This window comes from Hyperoodon ampullatus (genome assembly GCF_949752795.1).
Source record: "Hyperoodon ampullatus genome assembly, chromosome: 1".
Classification (NCBI taxonomy): domain Eukaryota; kingdom Metazoa; phylum Chordata; class Mammalia; order Artiodactyla; family Ziphiidae; genus Hyperoodon; species Hyperoodon ampullatus.
In genome coordinates, this window is record NC_136914.1 from 94,948,509 (window position 1) to 94,969,315 (window position 20,807).

A 20,807-nucleotide genomic window follows, 5' to 3' on the forward strand; every position below is an offset into this window, starting at 1 on the left:
CTGGATGGTCAGTAGTCATTTACTACGTACTTACTTCTTTAAGTTATTAGGCACTTTCTTGAGCTTTATTTTTCTCTTTTTGCCTTTTAATCAATTAACTAATACATCTAAATTCAAGCATCTAAAATAAATGCTATATAGTGCTACTGAGCTATTGGAGAAACGTCCAGGGACCTCTGTGAGGCCAAGAGGCATCAATTGCCACTGGCTGTGGAGAGCAGAGAGTTCTAATACTGAACAGTTTTGCAATATAAACAACACAGCAGAAAGCAGTTGGAGGTCTGATTGCCCTTGTAGCTTGCACTGGTATGCTGAGTCACTATTTCAGAACTCTGTTAAATTGGCTGGATTCTATTTTCAGCATTTTCTTATACCTGCAATGTGAAAAACCTTTATTTCGTTAGAAATTGATCATTTAGAGACGAGAGCAATCAGTGATGAGGCAAGGATTTTACCCTTTGAATGGGTGCTCTTAATAGATGAGTAACTTATAGGTATGAAAACTCCAAAAGACAGTATGTAGTGTGGGAAAGGGAATAATTTTCATCATTTCAACATTATCTTCAAAGGAAGTGCATATTTGTTGTTGTTGATATTTTGATTTTAGTTACTCTGGATTTTTAAAAGATGGCACTTTGATTTTAGATTGATCTGCTGCATCTCACCCTTCCATCAAATAAGCAATCAATCAACAAATATTTATTAGGCATGATTATAAATGTGTGAGAGAAAATGTAATTCAATTCAACAAATATTTACAGAGAATTTATTCGGTATCAAGCCCCGTGCCAGTGGAAGAGATACAGCAGTTAACAAGAATTGACTCCCTGCCTCTTTGAATTTATAATCTGCCTGAAAACAAACAGTAAACAGGTAATTACAAAGGTGATCTAGATTAAATGTGTATAAAATGAAACTGCATGGATTGATACAAAGATAACTATGACATAGCCCCTTTTCTTAAGGAACTTATACTTTAAGTGTCGAAAAAGATATATACAACTTACTAGAATGCCAGGCAGAATAAATCTTGTACTTTGGGGCAAAGACTAGAAAATGATTAATCGAGACCTCAGGAATTGCAAAAGACTCCATGAATAAGAAGTTAGTCTAGAAGGGTAGACATTCTGACCGTCAAATGAAAGAAGGAAAGGCATTCTAGATTAATTAATCATACCTCTCATCCACGCCTGTTGGTGGTAGTTAATGCTAATTAATCATACCTCTCATCCACGCCTGTTGGTGGTAGAGATTAAAATATCTCATCAGCTGAATTGCTGATCAAGCTGGATTGAGGAATGTGCCTGGGACCCATGGGGCCTACAAAGTTTTTTCCTTCCTACTCAATTTCATGTGTCTTCTTCGTTCAGAGGCACATGAGCTGCAAAACTGCATGCTGCCTTCCAGAGGAGGATGTGCTCTGCTTTTGTGCAAGAGGCTCTGTCTGAGAAAAGGGGCCAACCAGAAGCTCGGTCATGCCTGAGCACTGCCCTTCTCCCCAGTTAGATGGTTTATGTCTATTAAGGGGAGGAAATATGAGAAATGGTAAGAGTGAAAACTTCCTCCTCATTACTTCCCTAAGAGAGCAAAACTGTGGGCAGAAGTTCCCATGGTATAGGCAAAGCTGGAAACTTGGGGAGAGGAATAGAAGAAATCCCTCTACACTAGGTAAGAAAACGGACAACTGCAATGATAAACTGCATGACACAAACAGAGAATTCTACCTAGAGCAGAGATCAGGGAGAAGGGATGTCAGAGGGTCCTAGAATGGTCAGGGAAGGCTGACTGCCTGGAGATGGTGGAACTTGAGCTGTGTCTGTGATTCAGATGGAAAGAACAGATTCACACAGTTTTTTTTTTTTCTTTCTGACTAGCATGTAGTAATAGCTGAGTTATGAACACAAGCTGAGTTATGTTTTTGCTAAAAGCCATGTGGCAATTCAAGCAGTTTCTTGGAACAGTGTTTTATTTGGCAAAGAAGGACAGGTTAACTTTGAGAGGTCCAAAGCAATTCCAGGTTAAGGGGGTACGCAGATGGCATAGAAAGGAACGAGGAAATATCCAGCGTCCACTTTCAGTGCTCCCTCCACTCTCCCTTAGTGTTGATCAGGTGTTTGCTCTATTGTTTCTGGATGCCATCACCTCCACCTCCACTTTCTAGTAGAGGAAAATAGGATCTTATTTAAAATAGTATTTCATGGATGGATGCCAACGCCACTTAAAAAGCTATTGAGTGAGTTGGGAATGAGGAAATGTGAAACTGCTTGTTGAAGGAACAGTGAACAGTTGAATGCTCAGGGTACTTGTTTTTTTTAACAGTTTTATTGAGATGGGATCGGCATACAATAAACTGCACATATTTAAGTGTGCAATTTGATGAAATTTGACATATGAATACACCTGAACTGTATTCTACTCTCTTAGGGAAATAACGAGGAAACTGTCACTACAATTAAGAATATTTCATCCTGCAAAGTATATTCATGCTCCTTTGAAATCATCCTTCCTTCCACCTCCGTTCCAGACAACTTATATGTTTTCTGTCACCATAAATTAATTTGCATTTAAAAAAAATAAATTTATTTATTTTATTTTATTTTTGGCTGCATCGGGTCTCCGTTGCTGCACGCAGGCTTTCTCTAGTTGCATCGAGCGGGGGCTACTCTTCATTGTGGTGCGCGGGCTTCTCACTGAGGTGGCTTCTCTTGCTGTAGAGCATGGGCTGTAGGCGCGCAGGCTTCAGTACTTGTGGCATGCAGGCTCAGTACTTGTGGCTCGCGGGCTTAGTTGCTCCGCGGCATGTGGGATCTTCCCGGACCAGGGCTCGAACCCGTGTCCCCTGCATTGGCAGGCGGATTCTTAACCACTGTGCCACTAGGGGAAGCCCCTAATTTGCATTTTATAGCATTTTATCTAAATGAAATTATACAGTATGTACTCTTTTTTTTAGTCTCAACATAATAATTCTGAGATTCATCCATGTTGTATATATCAGCTTATTCCTTTTTATTGCTGAGTAGTATTCTATTGTATGGGTATATAATTTTGTCTATGTTCCCATTGATGGAAATTTAAAATAAAGCTGCCATGAACATTCACGTGCCATTCTTTGTATGGATGTATGCTTTTATTTCTCTTGAGTAAAAATATGTAGAAGTAAAATGGCTGGATTGTATGGTACATATATGTTTAAGTTTGTAAGGAACTGATGAACTGTTTTCCAAAATGGCGGTACCATTTTGCATTCTCACTAGCAGTATTTGAGAGGTCCAGTTGCTCCACAGTAGTTGCTATTGTCAGTCTTTTTTAATTTTAGCCATTCCACTGGATATGGTGTCTATTTGTGGTTTTAATTTGCATTTGCTTAATGACTAATGACGTTGAACATTGAATGTTGAATGACATTTCATGTGCTTGTTTGCCATCTGTGTATCCTCTTTAGTAAAGTACCTATTCGAATATTTGGCCCATTTTCTTACTGGGGGCTTTTTTTCTTGTTATTGAGTTGTAAGAGTTCTTTGCGTATTCTGGATACAAGTATTTTGTTGGATAGATACTTTACAAATATTTTCTCCCACTTTACGGCTTGCTTTTTCATTTTCTTAACAATGTCTTTTGAAGAGCAGCAGTTTTTAGTTTTGGTGAAGTCCACTGTATTGTTTGTTTTCTAGTTTGTGCTTGTGTCCTGTTAAGAAATATTTGCCTGGGCCTCCCTGGTGGCGCAGTGGTTGAGAGTCCGCCTGCCGATGCAGGGGATACGGGTTCGTGCCCCGGTCTGGGAGGATCCCATATGCCGCGGAGCGGCTGGGCCCGTGAGCCATGGCTGCTGAGCCTGCGCATCCGGAGCCTGTGCTCCGCAACGGGAGAGGCCACAACAGTGAGAGGCCCGCATACCACAAAAAAAAAAAAAAAAAAAAAAAAAGAAATATTTGCCTGATCCAAAATAAAGATTTTATCTTATGTTTTCCTCTAGAAGTTTTAGTTTTAGTTCTTACATAGGTCTGTTGTCCGTCTTATGTTAACTTTTGTTTATGGTGTGAGTAAGGAGTGAGCAAGGTTTATTTAATTTTTTGCTTATGCATATCATCCCTGAATTGCCCTCACACTTTTGTTGAAAATCAGTTGGCATATATGTATGGGTCTATTTCTGGATTCTCTGTTCTGTTTTGTTCATCTTTAGGTCTGTCTTTACACCAATACCACACTGTCCCGAGTAGTGTAGCTTTATAATAAGTCTTGAAAACACATAAAGTCCTCCAACTTTGTTCTTTTTCAAAATTATTTTTTGCCCTTCTAGGTCCTTTGTATTTCTACAGACACTTTAGAATCAGTTTCTCTTTTCTACAAAGAAAAAAAATGTTTGCAGGGGTTTGGGGTTTTGATTGGGATTACATTAAATCACTTAGATCAGTTTGGTGAGAATTGACATCTTATCAATATTGAGTCTTCCAATCCATGAGCATGAATGATTACTCTCTGTTTGTTAGGTCTTCTTTAATTTCTCTCAGCAATGTTTCAGAGTTTTCAGTGTACATCTTGCATATTTCTGTCACATTTTCCCCGTGTTTCATATTTTCATAGTACTGTTTATGGTATTGTTTTTCAAATTTCAATTTCAAATTGTGGGTTGCTAGTGTCTAGAAATATAATTTATTTCTATATTGATCTTATATCATGTAATATTGTTATGCATACTTATTAGTGCTCGTAGTTTTTTATAAATTCCTTAGGATTTTCTGCTAATGTAATGTCATCTACAAATAAAGACAACATTACTATTTCCTTTTCAAACTGTATGCCATTTCTCTTTCTTGTTTTATTGAACTGGCTGTGATTTTCTTAATAGTGTTCAATAGAATTGGTGAGAGCAGACGTCCTTGCTTTGTTCATGATCTTAGGGTAAGAACATTGTCTTTCACCATTAGATATGTTGTAAGCTATAGATATTTTGTAGATGTTATTTATTCTTCTGTTCCTAGTATGCTGAGAGCTTTTATCATGGATAGATGTGGATTTTGTTAACTACTTTATTTATTGAAATGATGATGTATATTTTCCATTTTAGTCTGTTGATATGGTAAAATAAATTGATTGATTTTTGATTGTTAAAGCAACTTTGCAGTACTGAAATGAAACCCGCTTGGTCTTTGTATTAATCTTTTTATATAGTTAGATTTTATTTGATAAGTATTTTTGTGTGTACATTCATGAAGGGGATAGGTAGATAGGGTGTTTTTGTTTTGTTTTTGTTTTTTGCTTTTAGTGTTTTTGGTTTTGGTGTCAGGGTAATGTTGGCCTCATGGAATGAATTGGGGAGTATCCCTTCATCTTTTATTTTCTGAAAAAGTTTTGTAGAATTAGTATTATGTCCTCTTTAAATGATAGGTGGAATTAATAAGTGCTAAGTTACTAAGAGAGTAGATCCTAAGAGTTCTCATCATAAGGAAAAAAAAAGTTTTTTCTTTTCTTTTTTGTATCTAAAGAAGATAATAGCTGTTAATTAAAATTATTGTAATAATCATCTAATAAAAGTCAAGTCATTGTACATCTTGAATTTGTGCAATGCTCTGTGTCAATTATATCTCAATAAAACTGAAAGAAAAAAATAAGTGAAGGCAGCTGAGCCTAGAGGTCTTTTTGTGGAAATGTCTTTAACTAAAAATTCAGTTTCTTTAATAGCTATTGGGATTTTCAAGTTATCTGTTTATTTCCAAGGAAGTTATTATAGCTTATGTCTTTATGGAATTTGTCCATTTTATTTAATTTTTCCTTTCTATTAATGTTTTTAAAATATGTAGTTATATCTCTTTTCTCATTTCTGATATTGATAATTTATGTCTTCTCTCATTTTTTCTTCATCAATCTGGGTAGAGCTTTATCAATCTTATTGATTTACATTCTCACTAACAGTGTAGTAGAGTTCTCTTTTCTCCACACCCTCTCCAGCATTTATTATTTGTAGACCTTTTGATGATAGCCATCTTGATTGGTGTGAGGTAATACCTCACTGTGGTTTTGATTTGCATTTCTCTAATAATTAGTAGTGTTGAGCATCTTTTCATGTGCCTGTTGGCCATCTGTATGTATCCTTTGGAGAGATGTCTATTTAGGTTCTCTGCATATTTTTTGATTGGGTTGTTTGTTTTTCTGATACTGAGTTGTATGAGCTGTTTGTATATTTTGGATATTAACCGCTTGTTGGTCACATCTTTTGCAAATATTTTCTCCCATTCCGTAGGTTGTCTTTCCATTTCGTTGATGGTTTCTTTTGTTGGGCAAAAGCTTTTAAGTTTGATTAGGTTCCATTTGTTTATTTTTGCTTTCTTTCCTTTTGCTTTGGGAGACTGGTCTAAGAACATATTGCTACGATTTATGTCAGAGAATGTTTTGTCTACATTCTCTTCTAGGAGTTTTATGGTGTCATGTCTTAAAATTTAAGTCTTTAAACCATTTCAAGTTTATTGTTTTATGTGGTATGAGGGAGTATTCTAATTACATTGATTTACATGTAGCTGTCCAGCTTTCCCAACACCACTTATTAAAGTAACTGTCTTTTCTCCATTGTATATTCTTGCCTCCTTTGTCATACATTAATTGAGCATAGGTGTGTGGGTTTATTTCTGGGCTCTCTGTTCTGTTCCATTGATATATATGTCTGCTTTTGTGCCAGTACTATGCTGTTTTGGTTACTGCAGTTAAAGCTACCATCTTGCTACTTGTTTTTCATTTGTTCCAGTTGTTCTTTGTCCTCTTTTCTTCTTTTCCTGCCTTCTTTTGGCATTGAGTATTTTTTTTTGGCAGGATTTAGTATTTTTTATGATTCTAATTATCTTCATTTATTGGCTTATTAGTTATATTTTTGTGGTTGCTCTAGAATTTACTATATATCCAAGTAATAGTATATCACCTCACATATACTATAAGAGTCTTATAATAGTATGCTTTTATTTCCCCCATTGACTTTTGTATATTGTTATCGTATGTTTTACTTCTACATGATTTGGGATTATAAACCCTGTAATTTATTGTTATTTTTGCTTTAAACATTTAACTATCTTTTTAAAAAATTTTATTTATTTTACTTATTTTATTTTTGGCTGCACTGGGTCTTCGTTGCTGCACGTGGGCTTTCTCTAGTTGCGGTGAGCGGGGGCTACTCTTTGTTGCGGTGCACAGGCTTCTCATTGCGGTGGCTTCTCTTTGTTGTGGAGCACGGCCTCTAAACATGTGGGCTTCAGTAGTTGTGGCATGTGGGCTCAGTAGTTGTGGCTCACGGGCTCTAGAGCACAGGCTCAGTAGTTGTGGTACACAGGCTTAGTTGCTCTGTGGCATGTGGGATCTTCCCGGACCAGGGCTCAGACCTGTGTCCCCTGCATTGGCAGGCAGATTCTTAACCACTGGGCCACCAGGGAAGCCCTTAAACATTTTATTATCTGTTGAAGATACTTTAAATTTAAGAAAAACAGGTATTTGTATTTACTCCCAAATTTACCATTTTTGGTGCTTTTGTGTTGATTCAGATTTCCATCTAATATCACTTTTCTTCTACCTAAAATTTCTTGTAGTGCTGTACTGCTGATGATGAATTTTATTTCACCTTTATTTTTGAAAGATATTTTCACTGGATAGAGAATTCTGTATTAACAAGTTTTTTTTCCTTTCAGACTTTACAAATTTCATACTACTATTATCTGGCCTCTATTGAAATCCACTGTCATTCTTTATTCTTCTGTGTATACTCTATCTTTTTTTTTTTTTTTTTTCCCTGGCTCCTTAATGATTTTTCTCTTTACCACTGGTTTTCAATAATTTGGTTTTGTTGTATCTTGGTATGGTTTTCTTTGTATTTTTTCTGCCTGAGGATTTGTTTAGCTTACTGGATCTGAATATATAGTTTTCAGGAAATGGTCACCATTATTTCTTCAAATAAATTTTCTCTCTTCTTACCTTTATTCTCCCCCTCTGAAACTCCAGTTACACTTATGTTAGGCCACTGCTCTTTCCCACAGCTCACTGTTGGTCTGTTTCCTTTATTTCAGTAATTTTGCTCTCTGTATTTCATTTTGGAGAATTTTTATTGCTGTGTCTTCACATTTGCTAATCTTTTCTTCTACACTATCTTATCTACTGTTAATCCCATCCAGTGTATTTTTTATCTCTAGAAGTTTTATTTGGTCTTCTTTATATCTTCTATTTCTCTCTCTATCATGCTCATACTTGACTGTATTTTCTGAAACATGTTGAGTGTATTTTATTTATGCTTAGAGTCCGATAAACAAATCCTCAGGCTACTAGCTATTTTAACACCCTTGTCTACTAAGCTTCTTGTCCATGTCATTTCCAAGTCTGTTTCTATTGATTGATTTTTCTTCTCATTACTGGTCATATTTTTTGCTACATCCTACATCTGGAAGTTTTTATTGGATGCTGGGCATTGTGAGTTTGATGTTGTTGGGTGCTGGACTTTGTAATTCCTTAGAATAGTTTTTTTTTTAATTCCTTAGAATAGTTTTGGACTTTGTACTAGGGTGCAGCTAACTGGGGAACAGTTTGACCTTCTGAGAAACAGTTGATCTGTTCAAATTTTCCTATTGGCCTTTGTTAAGTGAGCTCATAAAAGCCTTTAGTCTAGTGCTCAATTGTTTCCCCAACTCAGGCAATACCCTCTGAGGATTGTACTCCTTGCTCATATGTTAGAAAGTCTTTCCATTCAGGCCATGGGGAACATGAACTATTCATGGTCCTGTGTGAATTCCACTTACTGTGCCCTCTAATCCGTGGTTTAGGTAGTTTCTTCCATGCATGTGCCAATCAGTACTCGGCTAAAGACTCAGGGTAATCCTCTGCAGATCTCCAGACCTCTCTCTCTGTAGCCTTCTCCTTATTACTACCCTGTCCCTGAATGCCATCTGACTTGGTTTTCCTAACTCTCAACTCTATTTCCTCAACTCAGCGATATCACTGGGCTGCTCCCAGTCTCCTTACTCCTGCACCATAGTTTACTGATTCTGTCCAATCAGTAAACTAGGGCAATTGTAGGGCTTACCTCTTTTATTTCCCTTCTCTTGGGGACTGCTGTCCTGCACTGATGGTTATCTAGTGTCTGAAAAACATTGCTTCATATATTTTGTCCAGTTTTTAGCTGTTTTAAGCTGAGAAGGAAAATCTGGTCCCTCTTACTTAATCATGGCCACAATTCAGATAACATTTTAAAGAATGAGAAAAATGGAAAGAGTGTGGATTTAAAGAGTATTGTTTCAGATACTCAGACCTTTTTTTTTATTGAAGTATAGTTGATTTACAGTGTTGTGTTAATTTCTGCTGTACAGCAAAGTGGTTCAGTTATGAATATATATATATATATATACACACATATTTTTCATATTCTTTTCCATTACGGTTTATTACAGGATACTGAATATAGTTCCCTGTGCTATACAGCAGGTCCTTGTTGTTTACCCATTTTATATATAATAGTTTGTGTCTGCTAATCCCAAACTCATAATTTATCCTTACCCCGCCTCCCTTCCCCTTTGGTAACCATAAGTTTGTTTTCTATGTCTGTGAGTCTGCCTCTGTTTCATAAATAAGTTCATTTGTATCATATTTTAGATTCCACATATGAGCGATATCATATGGTATTTGTCTTTCTCTTTCTGACTTACTTCACTTAGTATGATAATCTCTAGGTCCATCCATATTGCTGCAAAAGGCATTATTTCATTCTTTTTAATGGCTGAGTATATATATCACATCTTTATCCATTCATCCATCAATGGACATTTAGGTTTCTTCCATGTCTTATAAATAGTGCTTCTATGAACACTGGGGTCTATGTATCTTTTTGAATTACACTTTTTCCGGATATATGCCCAGGAGTGGCATTGCTGGATCATATAGCAACTTTATTTTTAGTTTTTTAAGGAATCTCCATACTGTTTTCCATAGTGGCTGCACCAATTTACATTCCCATCAACAGTGTAGGAGGGTTCCCTTTTCTCCACACCCTCTCTAGCATTTGTCATTTGTAAACTCTTTAATGATACAGCCATTCTGACCAGTGTGAGGTGGTACCTCATTGTTGTTTTGATTTGCATTTCTCTAATAATTAGTGATGATGAGCATCTTTCTTGTGCCTATCGGCAATCTGTATGTCTTCTTTGGAGACCTGTCTGTTTAGGTCTTCTGCCCATTTTTCGATTGGATTGTTTGTTTTTTTGTTATTGAGTTGTATGAGCTGTTTGTATATTTTGGAACTTAAGCCATTGTTGGTCCCATTGTTTGCAAATATTGTCTCCCAATATGTAGATTGTCTTTTCGTTTTGTTGATGGTTTCCTTTGCTGTGCAAAATCTTCTGAGTTCACTTAGGTCCCATTTGTTCTGATCATTTTGATTTAAGCGTGGGGATAGCAAAATTAGATAAGGCTTCTTTCTCCACTGAACTCAGCAGAGAGCTTTTGCATTAAGCCTAGTTTAGCTCATTAAGCCTTTCCTTTGAATATATCTTTCAGAGGATTAGATGTTCTAGTCCAGGTTTGGATGACAATGGCCCCTAACTTTTCTACATTGACCTTCATGACTTTCTCTGAGATTATGATCGAAAGGTTTTTTAAAAAATTTTATTTATTTATTTATTTATTTTTGGCTGCGTTGGGTCTTCATTGCTGTGTGTGGGCTTTCTCTAGCTGGGGCAAGTGGGGGCTACTCTTTGTTGCAGTGCATGGGCTTCTCATTCTCTTGTTGCGGAGCACAGGCTCTAGGCGCGCGGGCTTCAGTAGTTGTGGCACTTGGGGTCAGTAGTTGTGGCTCTTGGGCTCTAGAGCGCAGGCTCAGTAGATGTGGTGCACGGGTCCAGTTGCTCCGTGGCATGTGGGATCTTCCCGGACCAGGACATGTCCTGCATTGGCCCATGGATTCAAACCCGTGTCCCCTGCATTGGCAGGTGGATCCTTAACCACTGTGCCACCATGGAAGCCTGTATGATCTAAAGGTTTAAATCATTGATTTAAGAGATAGATTGAGTGATGAAGGAATGATAACACTTCAGTCTCTGATTCTGAATTCAGACTTTATGTATTAACTATTCTGTACCATGTGACTGCACTTGAACTACCTGTGTGTAAAAGGACAGTTTATCATCCTCTATCAGAAGAGTCTGAAACATGAAATTTGAAAAGGTTTGACTCTACCTAAGACTAGAAGAAAGTCCTCTTCTAATTTGAAATCTTTTGATCTAGAAGACTGAAAATAACTTGTCTCTCATTCAACAAAGAAAACACATTTGATGATTTCTGTTTCTCAGACTTTTCTGAAGATATCTTCTTTTTTTCTCAGCAGATTTCAAAAAGCTGTGATTATCAGTGCCTCCAATAATAAGCATAACTTTAGTAGACTTCAAAATTAGGCCAGTGTGTATAATACTTCTAATGAAAGGAAAGACTACTGATGACATAAAGAAAAGTGCTAATGAAGTTGTCAGTGGCGTCTGTTTATCAGTGGGTACAAATTAAGCCAGAAAAGTAATTTTGAAGTTTGTTTTCACCAGAAGATTCTTCCATATACTCAATTACAAATATCTTTAAGTGATCAAATCTCTTTTCCTTATGATACTTGACTTGTGAAATTGCTTTAATATTTAATAGTAATTGTATGTCATAATATTACTGTCATGCCTCTAAAGCTTTCTTAGGAGCAAGGGAAAAAACCTTGCTTTACCTCTTTCTCTTCTTTTTGAGTCTTGAAGTAGGGTCGTCTCTCTGTTTGTCTGTCTCTCTCTTTGTGTCTGTCTCTCTCTTTTTCATGATTGCTTGGCAAAGAGCCTTGTTCTTTCCTTTTTACTTTATCCCCAGAGGCACGGATGTAGACAGGAAAAGCGATCCTCCTTAAACCTCGTAGTAACTGGAAAGCTTAGAGCAATTCCTTTTTTTGTTTTTAACAGCTTTATTGGAGTATAATTGCTTTACATTGTTGTGTTAGTTGCTGCTGTATAACAAAGTGAATCAGCTATACTTATAGAGTGTCATACAGAGTGAAGTTAAGTCAGAAAGAGAAAAACAAATACCGTATGCTAGCACATATATATGGATTCCTTTGTTTTTGAATAGATAATGAAAGAAAGAGGAGGTTCTGAAATGAATGCTGAGGCATTGTCTGTTCAGTTTTCATTTTATATCACAGTCCCTGAATCTCCAACCTACCTCAGAAGGAATGCTTGCAAATGAAACAGTGAGCATATGAGAGGAAGAGAAATGCTTCAGTATGCTGAGGTAATTGACATATAGGTAAAACATGGGTTTATGTCCCTGGGAATACAGTGAATGTGAAAATTCTTACATAAGAGAAAAAAATGTGGGTTTCTTTTTGCATTTTTCTTTTTTGTACAAATATAATTACATATATATGTATATATAAATAAAGGGGAAAAGTCCATAACCATCCCCGCAAATTAAACTTTTCTGTTCCCTTTCAATATTTGCCCACCTGCATAAAGATTTTGAAATAAAAATCATAAATACAACTTGATATTCAGGTTTTTTAAGTCAGCTTTACATAGTACAAATTTTACACACTTTCAACAGTTTTTTTTCTGGATTTCTGTGAAGTCATTTAGTTTTGCGTAATTAAGTATATTTATAAAAGTATGGTCACCAGGGCTTCCCTGGTGGCGCAGTGGTTGGGAGTCTGCCTGCCAATGCAGGGGACATGGTTTCGGGCCCTGGTCCGGGAGGATCCCACATGCCACGGAGTAACTAAGCCCGGGCGCCACAACTGCTGGGCCTGCCTCTGGAGCCTGTGAGCCACAACTGCTGAGCCCAAGTGCCACAACTACTGAAGCCTGTGTGCCTAGAGCCTGTGCTCCGCACTGGGGGAGGCCGCCGTGGTGAGAAGCCCGTGCACCGCAACGAAGAGTAGCCCCTGCTCGCCACAGCTGGAGAGGGCCCGCATGCAGCAACAAAGACCCAGTGCAGCCAAAAATAAATAAATAAGTAAATTTAAAAGTATGGTCACCAGAAGACAAAATCAATTTTCATCTCTTCTTTGGGGAAATGTGTATTTTAACCCCTTTTTGCATTTTATGCCTCAGCTGTCCTGCCCTTTATCCCTTCTGTCCACAGAACCTATCCAAGGTTCATTTTAACTGAGATCTAGAAGGGCTGGAAGTCTCTCAGGCACTGTCACTATGCATCACATTTACCTTGTTCTTTAGCCTTTGCACTGGATCATAGCAGAGACTACAAATGATTTTGAATGGGTTTGGGGAAGGTACATTGGCTAATAAATACTGCTTAGTTATTAACATGCTCTTTTTGGTGGTCTGTCACCTTCTACTGTAGTTGCCCTTTGTTATTTGTGTTTGTTTTACTCTTTTAATAAGCTCAGTCTTGGAAGCATGCATTATACTCACCGTTAAAAAAAAAGAAAAATCTTTCCTTAATAAGTGTGATTGATGGAACTTCTCTCTACTATTGAATTTGTATTTCTTATTCCTAGCAGAATGACATAAATATTCCTAAGTTATATAATTACTGGTGCATACAAATATTACTATTCTCTGAATATGTGTGGTCATAGTCTCAGATAATGAAAGGTAAATGAAAAACAATCCTGCAAAGCCTAGGGAGCCTTTCATAGGGCTAGATCTTTGAAACATCCACTTTCTCCCTGTCAGCTCTCTCATCCTCATTTTTATCCCATCCACATTAAGAGTCCATAGTCCATTCTATCAGCCATGCTCTTGGCAATATCCTGAACTTTCTTGCCCTTCCATAATACAAGCCCTGCAAAAGCCAAATCCTGAATGAATCCCAAATATTTGCTTTTCTCCATGCCTGCCCCGGGCTGCTGAGTTCATCTGGAAAACAGTAAATCATACAACCAAGCATAAATGAATGAATGAACAAGAGAAAAGTACTGTCCAAAGTATATGAACAAGTAGAAAGTTATGGTGGCACACAATAATTGTTCCAGAAGTCAGAGAAAGAGGAGATCATTGTGGACTGGGATAATCAGAGAAGGGATGAGGTTTAACTTCTCTTCAGTTTCCTGCCATTACTTCTGGTAACTGCTACCAAGCAGGATTTTATGAATTGCCAAACCCAAATATTTAACAACAAAACTAAAGTTGTTTAAACTCTACATACCAGAGATAAACACCAAACAGATTTTTGTATATTTTCCACTAAAGAAATACAAACTGACTTGACAGAACGTTTACATAAGGAGTCACGGGCAACTGGAAGATAAAGTTTGGCCAGTTGTTGGAAGGTCTTGAAATACTAGACAGAGGATTTTAAAACTTGTTGGAAATATTTTCTTGTAGTTACCTGTCATCTAACAGTGATTTACCTGTCATGAAAGCTTTCAAGAGATACCCTAGAACTTCGAATAAAATTTCCTTAAAGATAATTCTTGTTCAGAAAATTTCAATTTCTCTTGTTTTGATTGTTTGCTTTAATACCCTTCAGTAATTATGAAAGAAATAGGTATTCAAAGAAAACAATTAGATGTAAGAAAAGTTTTAAAGAAGAAATTTAAAATCTTCCGTCTTTTTAAACCCAGAAGTAGCCATTGTTAACATTTTATTGTCTATTTTAATATATATGTAAGTATTTTACAACAAAAGGATTTGTTACACAGATTATTTCTTCAACCTTTTTTCTTTTTAATATATTGTGGGTGTTCTTCCAAAAAGAAATGTAGATCTATATATATTTAATGGCTACATAGTATATATTGCATGGGTATGCCACAATTTAATTAATCACTTCTCTAATGATGGCATGTAGGTCGATTCCACTTCTTCATTTTAATTTTTTTGTGAAAATATTTCCAGAGTGTGCTTCTGAAACTTTATACAATTTTGTACTATCAACCTTGTAAGAAAAATATCCATTTCTCCATATGCTTGAGAAATCGTGGAATTATCAATTCTTTTCCCAATTTACCTTTTTAAAGAATACTTTTGTGCTAAGTATTTTATACTAGTTGAAATGTAAATTCTCATGTAATTATATCTACCAGTGTTTCCTCTCATGTGTTTGGCTTTGTTTTCATGCTTCTAAAAGCCTACATCTTTCAACACTCTAACATTTTCTTTTAGTATTCTAATGAGTTTTTAAAATATTTACTCTCTTAATCTACCTGGGATAATATTTAGGTATAACTTATAAAGTAGTCATCCATCTTAATTTTTCCCAAATGTTTATTTGGTTGTCAGAAGAGAATTTACTAAGCTATACATTCTTTCCACACTAATTTAAAAGTCCATATGTCACCTGTATTGAATTCCAGTAATTTTTACATCTATTTATATATTTTCCAGCTTGGTCCCATGATTATTTTCGATATTCCTGTCTGGTAGCACATTATTTAAATTTCAGCGTTGTACTTCATTTTACAAGGCAAGCACTTTTTCATTGAATTTCTTTCTCACAATTTTTTTTTACATATTTTCAGTTATTTATTTTATCAGAAGAATTTTAGATGATAGTATCCAACTCCAGACATAAAAATTTCATTGACTTGGTTGGACTTGATTTAACAAATTAGGGATTAGTTTGGGAAATTTTTCTTCCTTTAAGTTCTGTATTTTTTTGTTATGTTTATTCTCAGGAATTTAATATTTTTGCTGTTTTCATGAATGATACCTTTTTTCCCCCTCCATTATACTTTCTAACTAGTTAATGTGGGAAAGTTGTTATCTTGTAACTGGAAAACTTATTAAAATTTCCAATTAGTCCTAAGTAGTAATAAGATAGTCATTAGCTAAAATAATGACTTTTGTCTCTTTTCCAGTATTTTTACTGTTTCTTTTTTGTCTTACTGCCTTTCAGCTAAAATGTTCAAAACAATAATAGCGGGCCTCCCTGGTGGCGCAGTGGTTGAGAGTCCGCCTGCTGATGCAGGGGATACGGGTTCGTGCCCCGGTCTGGGAGGATCCCATATGCCGCGGAGCGGCTGGGCCCGTGAGCCATGGCCGCTGGGCCTGCGCGTCCAGAGCCTGTGCTCCGCAACAGGAGAGGCCACAACAGTGAGAGGCCCGCGTACCGCAAAAAAAAAAAAAAAAACAAAAAAAACCAATAATAGCAGTTTTCACAGGCCTCCTGTCTTGTTTTTGTCTCTGTTGATTCACCATTAAGATAGAATTTTCTGTTCTCTCCCAATAAATGCTTTACGTCAAGTTAAATATCTTTCTCTTTTAAATTTATTGAATGTTTATCATGATGAATTTTGAAATCCATCAAATGTTCTTTATCATCTATCAAAACAATTATATAGTTTTTCTTCTTAGGTTTCCTAATGTTGAGTCATCCTTGTAGTCTTAGAGTAAATGCACCTTGACCATGATATAGTATTCTTTTGTTAGACTGCTGGATTTGACTTGCTAATATTTTATTTCAGATTTTACATCTATATTCATAAATATGATTGACCTACAGTTTTATTATGGATGCTATCTTTTTAATCTTTGGTATCAATGTTCAATTTCATTCATTCTCTCAATAAACTTACATTGGATTTCTGTTATGTGCCTGGAATGTTGTTAGGTACTGGGGATTAAGTGGTACACAAGACAGTAAAATCTCTGCCATCTTGGGAGTTTGTAGTCTATTGAGGAATGGGATTAAGAAAACAGGATATTAAAACAGTGTTGTGTAAATGCTACAATAAGGACATGGGAAAAATAGGAGGAGCGTCTATCCCATATTTAGGGAAATTGGAAGATGCTTTCCAGCATTTAAAACAAAATTTAGGGCTTCCCTGGTGGCGCAGTGGTTGAGAATCCGCCTGCCAATGCAGGGGACACGGGTTCGTGCCCCGGTCCGGGAGGATCCCACATGCCGCGGAGCGGCTGGGCCCGTGGGCCATGGCCACTGGGCCTGCGCGTCCGGAGCCTGTGCTCTGCAACGGGAGGGGCCACAACAGTGAGAGGCCCGCATAACTCAAAAAAAAAAAAAAAAAAAACCAAAATTTAAGTAAGAATGTCCATTCAAAAGAGTAGTGGAGTGGAGAGGAGAGTGTCCCTGGGAGATGGAGGAGCCTGTGGGAAGACCCGAAGGTGAGGGAGAACATGGTGCTTCTGAAAAAAGGAAAAGTGTTCAGTAGGACTGGAGCAAAAGTGGGGGAAGGAGAGAGTTGAGAGATGAGGCTAGAGTGCTTCCTACAGATCAGAACTTACAGAACTTTGTAGAATATGTCCAGAAGTTTGGATTTCCTTCCCAAGATTAATGAGGAGTCATTAAAGGATTTTAAGCAGAGAAGTGGTATGATCAAATTTCTTTATTGGAGGAATCTCATGTGCTGGATAGAAAAGGAGGATACCAGTTGGAAAGCTGTTGTGGTAATCATAGAGAGGGATGGCAGTAGTGAAAAGTATGGTAACTGGATGCTACAGAATTAGGAAGTTCCTCTGTTCCAAGAAGAGTTAATTGATTTTGACTGTACTTGTGTTTAATCATAATCTTTTGTATTCCTTACATGTTTATTAGATGATTCATTTTTCTACCTCTTTCTGAGTAAATTTTGGTAATGCATATTTTTCTTGAAAATTGTCCATTTTGTATATATTTGTAAAATTTTAAGTATAAAGCTTACGTACAGTTCTCTTATTTTAATCTCATCCATTTCTATGTTAAATCTCATTTCCATTCCAGATGCTCCATATTCATATCTTCTCATTTATTTTTGATTATACATATCAGAGATTTACCTATATCATCATTTCCCAAATGGGTATTCCATGGAGCACTATTCCAAAGAACGCTGATGAGTAAAAGTATTCATGCTCAAATAACTTTGTGAGACTGGATCCCACTATTTGAAATAGTTACATGCTTTAGGATTTTTCAGAATCTTTAATAAGCTAATCTGCATTATGAATTCTTAAGTGGAAGGTTTACTAAGCAGTGTTTTTCAAACATTTTTTCTACAAAATCTTTTCCTCCCCACAGAACATCTATTAATAGCTCCTGGAATGGGTATTCAGTGAAACACAATTTGATGATTTCAAAGAACTAGCTCTTAGTTTTATTTATTAATTCCCTCTTTGTTTTCTAATTTATTAACTATATTATTTTTTCTTACTTTTTGGGGCTTATTTTCTTGTTCTTTTTCTATTTCCCTAGAGTTAAATGCCTAGTGTTTTCATTGGCAGCTTTCAAGTTTATCATAAAGAACATTTTAAGGCTATTAATTTTCCTCTGCATATAGCTTTGACTACATCCTATAGATTTTATTATTTATATATCCTTTGTCATTAATTTCTGAATAACCTGTCATTTCAGTTTTGACTTTTGTTTTTACCCAAGAATTATTCTAAAGAGTGCTTTCTAGTATCCAGTGATTCATTAGATTTTGCTTGTAATTTTATTTTATTAAAAAAATTTTTTTTTGATGTGGACCATTTTTAAAGTCTTTATTGAATTTGTTACAATATTGCTTCTGCTTTATGTTTTGGTTTTTTGGCCCCGAGGCATGTGGGATCTTAGCTCCCAGATCAGGGGTTGAACCCACACCCCCTGCATTGGAAGGCAAAGTCTTAACCACTGGACCACCAGGGAAGTCTCTTGCTTGTTATTTTAATTTACAGTTGACTAAATATAAATGTGTTCAGTAATTTATTATTTTTTTATAAGCATGATCAGAGAATATTTTATCTAATAGTAATATTGCCACCCTTTTTTCTTTTTACATTTGTCTGATATATATTTTGCTCAGTCTTTATTTTCAAAATTTCTTTACAATTTTTATTTTATGTATTTCTTGTCACTAATATATGATATTTTTAACCCATGCTGAGAGTCCTGCTTACTATTTTTTTAAATTGAGGTATAATTGATATATAACATTATATTAGTTTCATGTATATAACATAATGATTCAATATTTGTACATATTGCAAAATGATCACCACAGTAAGCCTAGTTAACATCCATCACCACTCAGTTATGATTTTTTTTTGCTATGAGAACTTTTTTTTTTTTTTTTTTTTTTTTTTTTGCGTTACGCAGGCCTCTCACTGTTGTGGCCTCTCCCCTTGCAGAGCGCAGGCTCCGGACGCACAGGCTCAGCGGCCATGGCTCACAGGCCCAGCCGCTCCGCGGCATGTGGGATCTTCCTGGACCAGGGCACGAACCCGTGTCCCCTGCATCGGCAGGCGGACTCTCAACCACTGCGCCACCAAGGAAGCCCTGCTATGAGAACTTTTAAGATTTACTCTCTTAGCAACTTTCAAATATACAATATATTAGTGTTAATAACTATAGTCACTGTGCTGTACATTATGTCCCCAGAGAGTCCTGCCCTTTTAATAGAGGAATTTAATCCATTTACATATATTTTGGCAATGACATATTTCTTCTTTTCTAACAGCTTTATTGAGATATAATTCACATGCTATATAATTAAGTTATTTAAAGTATATTAATTCAGTGGCTTTTAATATATTCATAGATTTTTGCAACTATCATCACAGTCAATTTTAGAAAATTTTCATCACCCCGAAAAGAAATCCTGTATCCACTAGCAGTCACTACCATTTTCCCCCAACTTCTCTCCCATCTCTAGCCCTAGGCAACCACTAATCCACTTTCTGTCTCGATAGATTTGCCTGTTCTGGACATTTTGTATAAATGGGATCATATAATATGTAGCCTTTTGTGATTGACTTCTTTCATTTAGCATAACATTTTCAAAGTTCATCCATGTTATAACATGTATCAATAATTCATTCCTTTTTATTCCCAAATAATACTCCATTATATGGATATTTCACATTTTATTTAACCATTCATCAGTTGATAGATGTTTGGTTGTTTCCACTTCAGGGTATTATAATGATACCGCTATGAACATTCATGTACAAGTTTTTGTGTAGACATATGCTTTCATTTCTTTTGAGTATATGCTTAGGAGTAGAGTTGCTGGATAATATGGAACCCTATGTTTAACCTTTTGAGAAACTAACAGACTATTTTCCAAAGTGGTTACATCATCTTACAGTGTAGGAAGGTTATATTTGTTATTATCCCTTGCATTTTTTAATATCTTCTATTTATTATGATTTCATGTTGTTCCTTTAATTTTCTTTCCTATCTTTTGCTGAATTGATCAGACTCATAAGTTAAAAATCCTACTTCAATTGTAATAATGTTTACCCTTAGGTTTTTTTTTTTTTTTTTTGGTACGTGTTCCTTTCACTGTTGTGGCCTCTCCCTTTGCGGAGCACAGGCTCTGGACACGCAAGCTCAGCGGCCATGGCTCACGGGCCCAGCCGCTCCCGCATGTGGGATCTTCCCAGACCGGGGCACGAACCTGTGTCCCCTGCATCAGCAGGCGGACTCTCAACCACTGCGCCACCAGGGAAGCCCTACCCTTAGGTTTTTATGAATGTATTTAAGCATATATTTTCTGTCCATGGCAAGAACCCATAGCAATCTTTTTCTTCTCTTCGCCAGTACCATGACTGCTAACTCTTCTCCCTGATCCCCTACCACTGCTGCTTATTGATCTCAACTCTGTTTTCTTTGTCATCTTAAAACAAGTAAGAGTCACATAAGGGATGAAACCTATTGCTGAACTGTACTGAAAGTTCAGTACAAAGTTCTAGCCTTTCAAGAAGAAAGATAACAATTCTCAAACTCTTCGAGTCCTACAGCTTGAGATTGGTAAATCTTTCAAATAGAAAAAAAAATTCCTTTTTGGGCGTTGCCTTTTAAAGTTTCTTTTAAATATTGTATATTGGGATTCCCTGGTGGTGCAGTGGTTACGAATCTGCCTGCCAATGCAGGGGACACGGGTTTGAGCC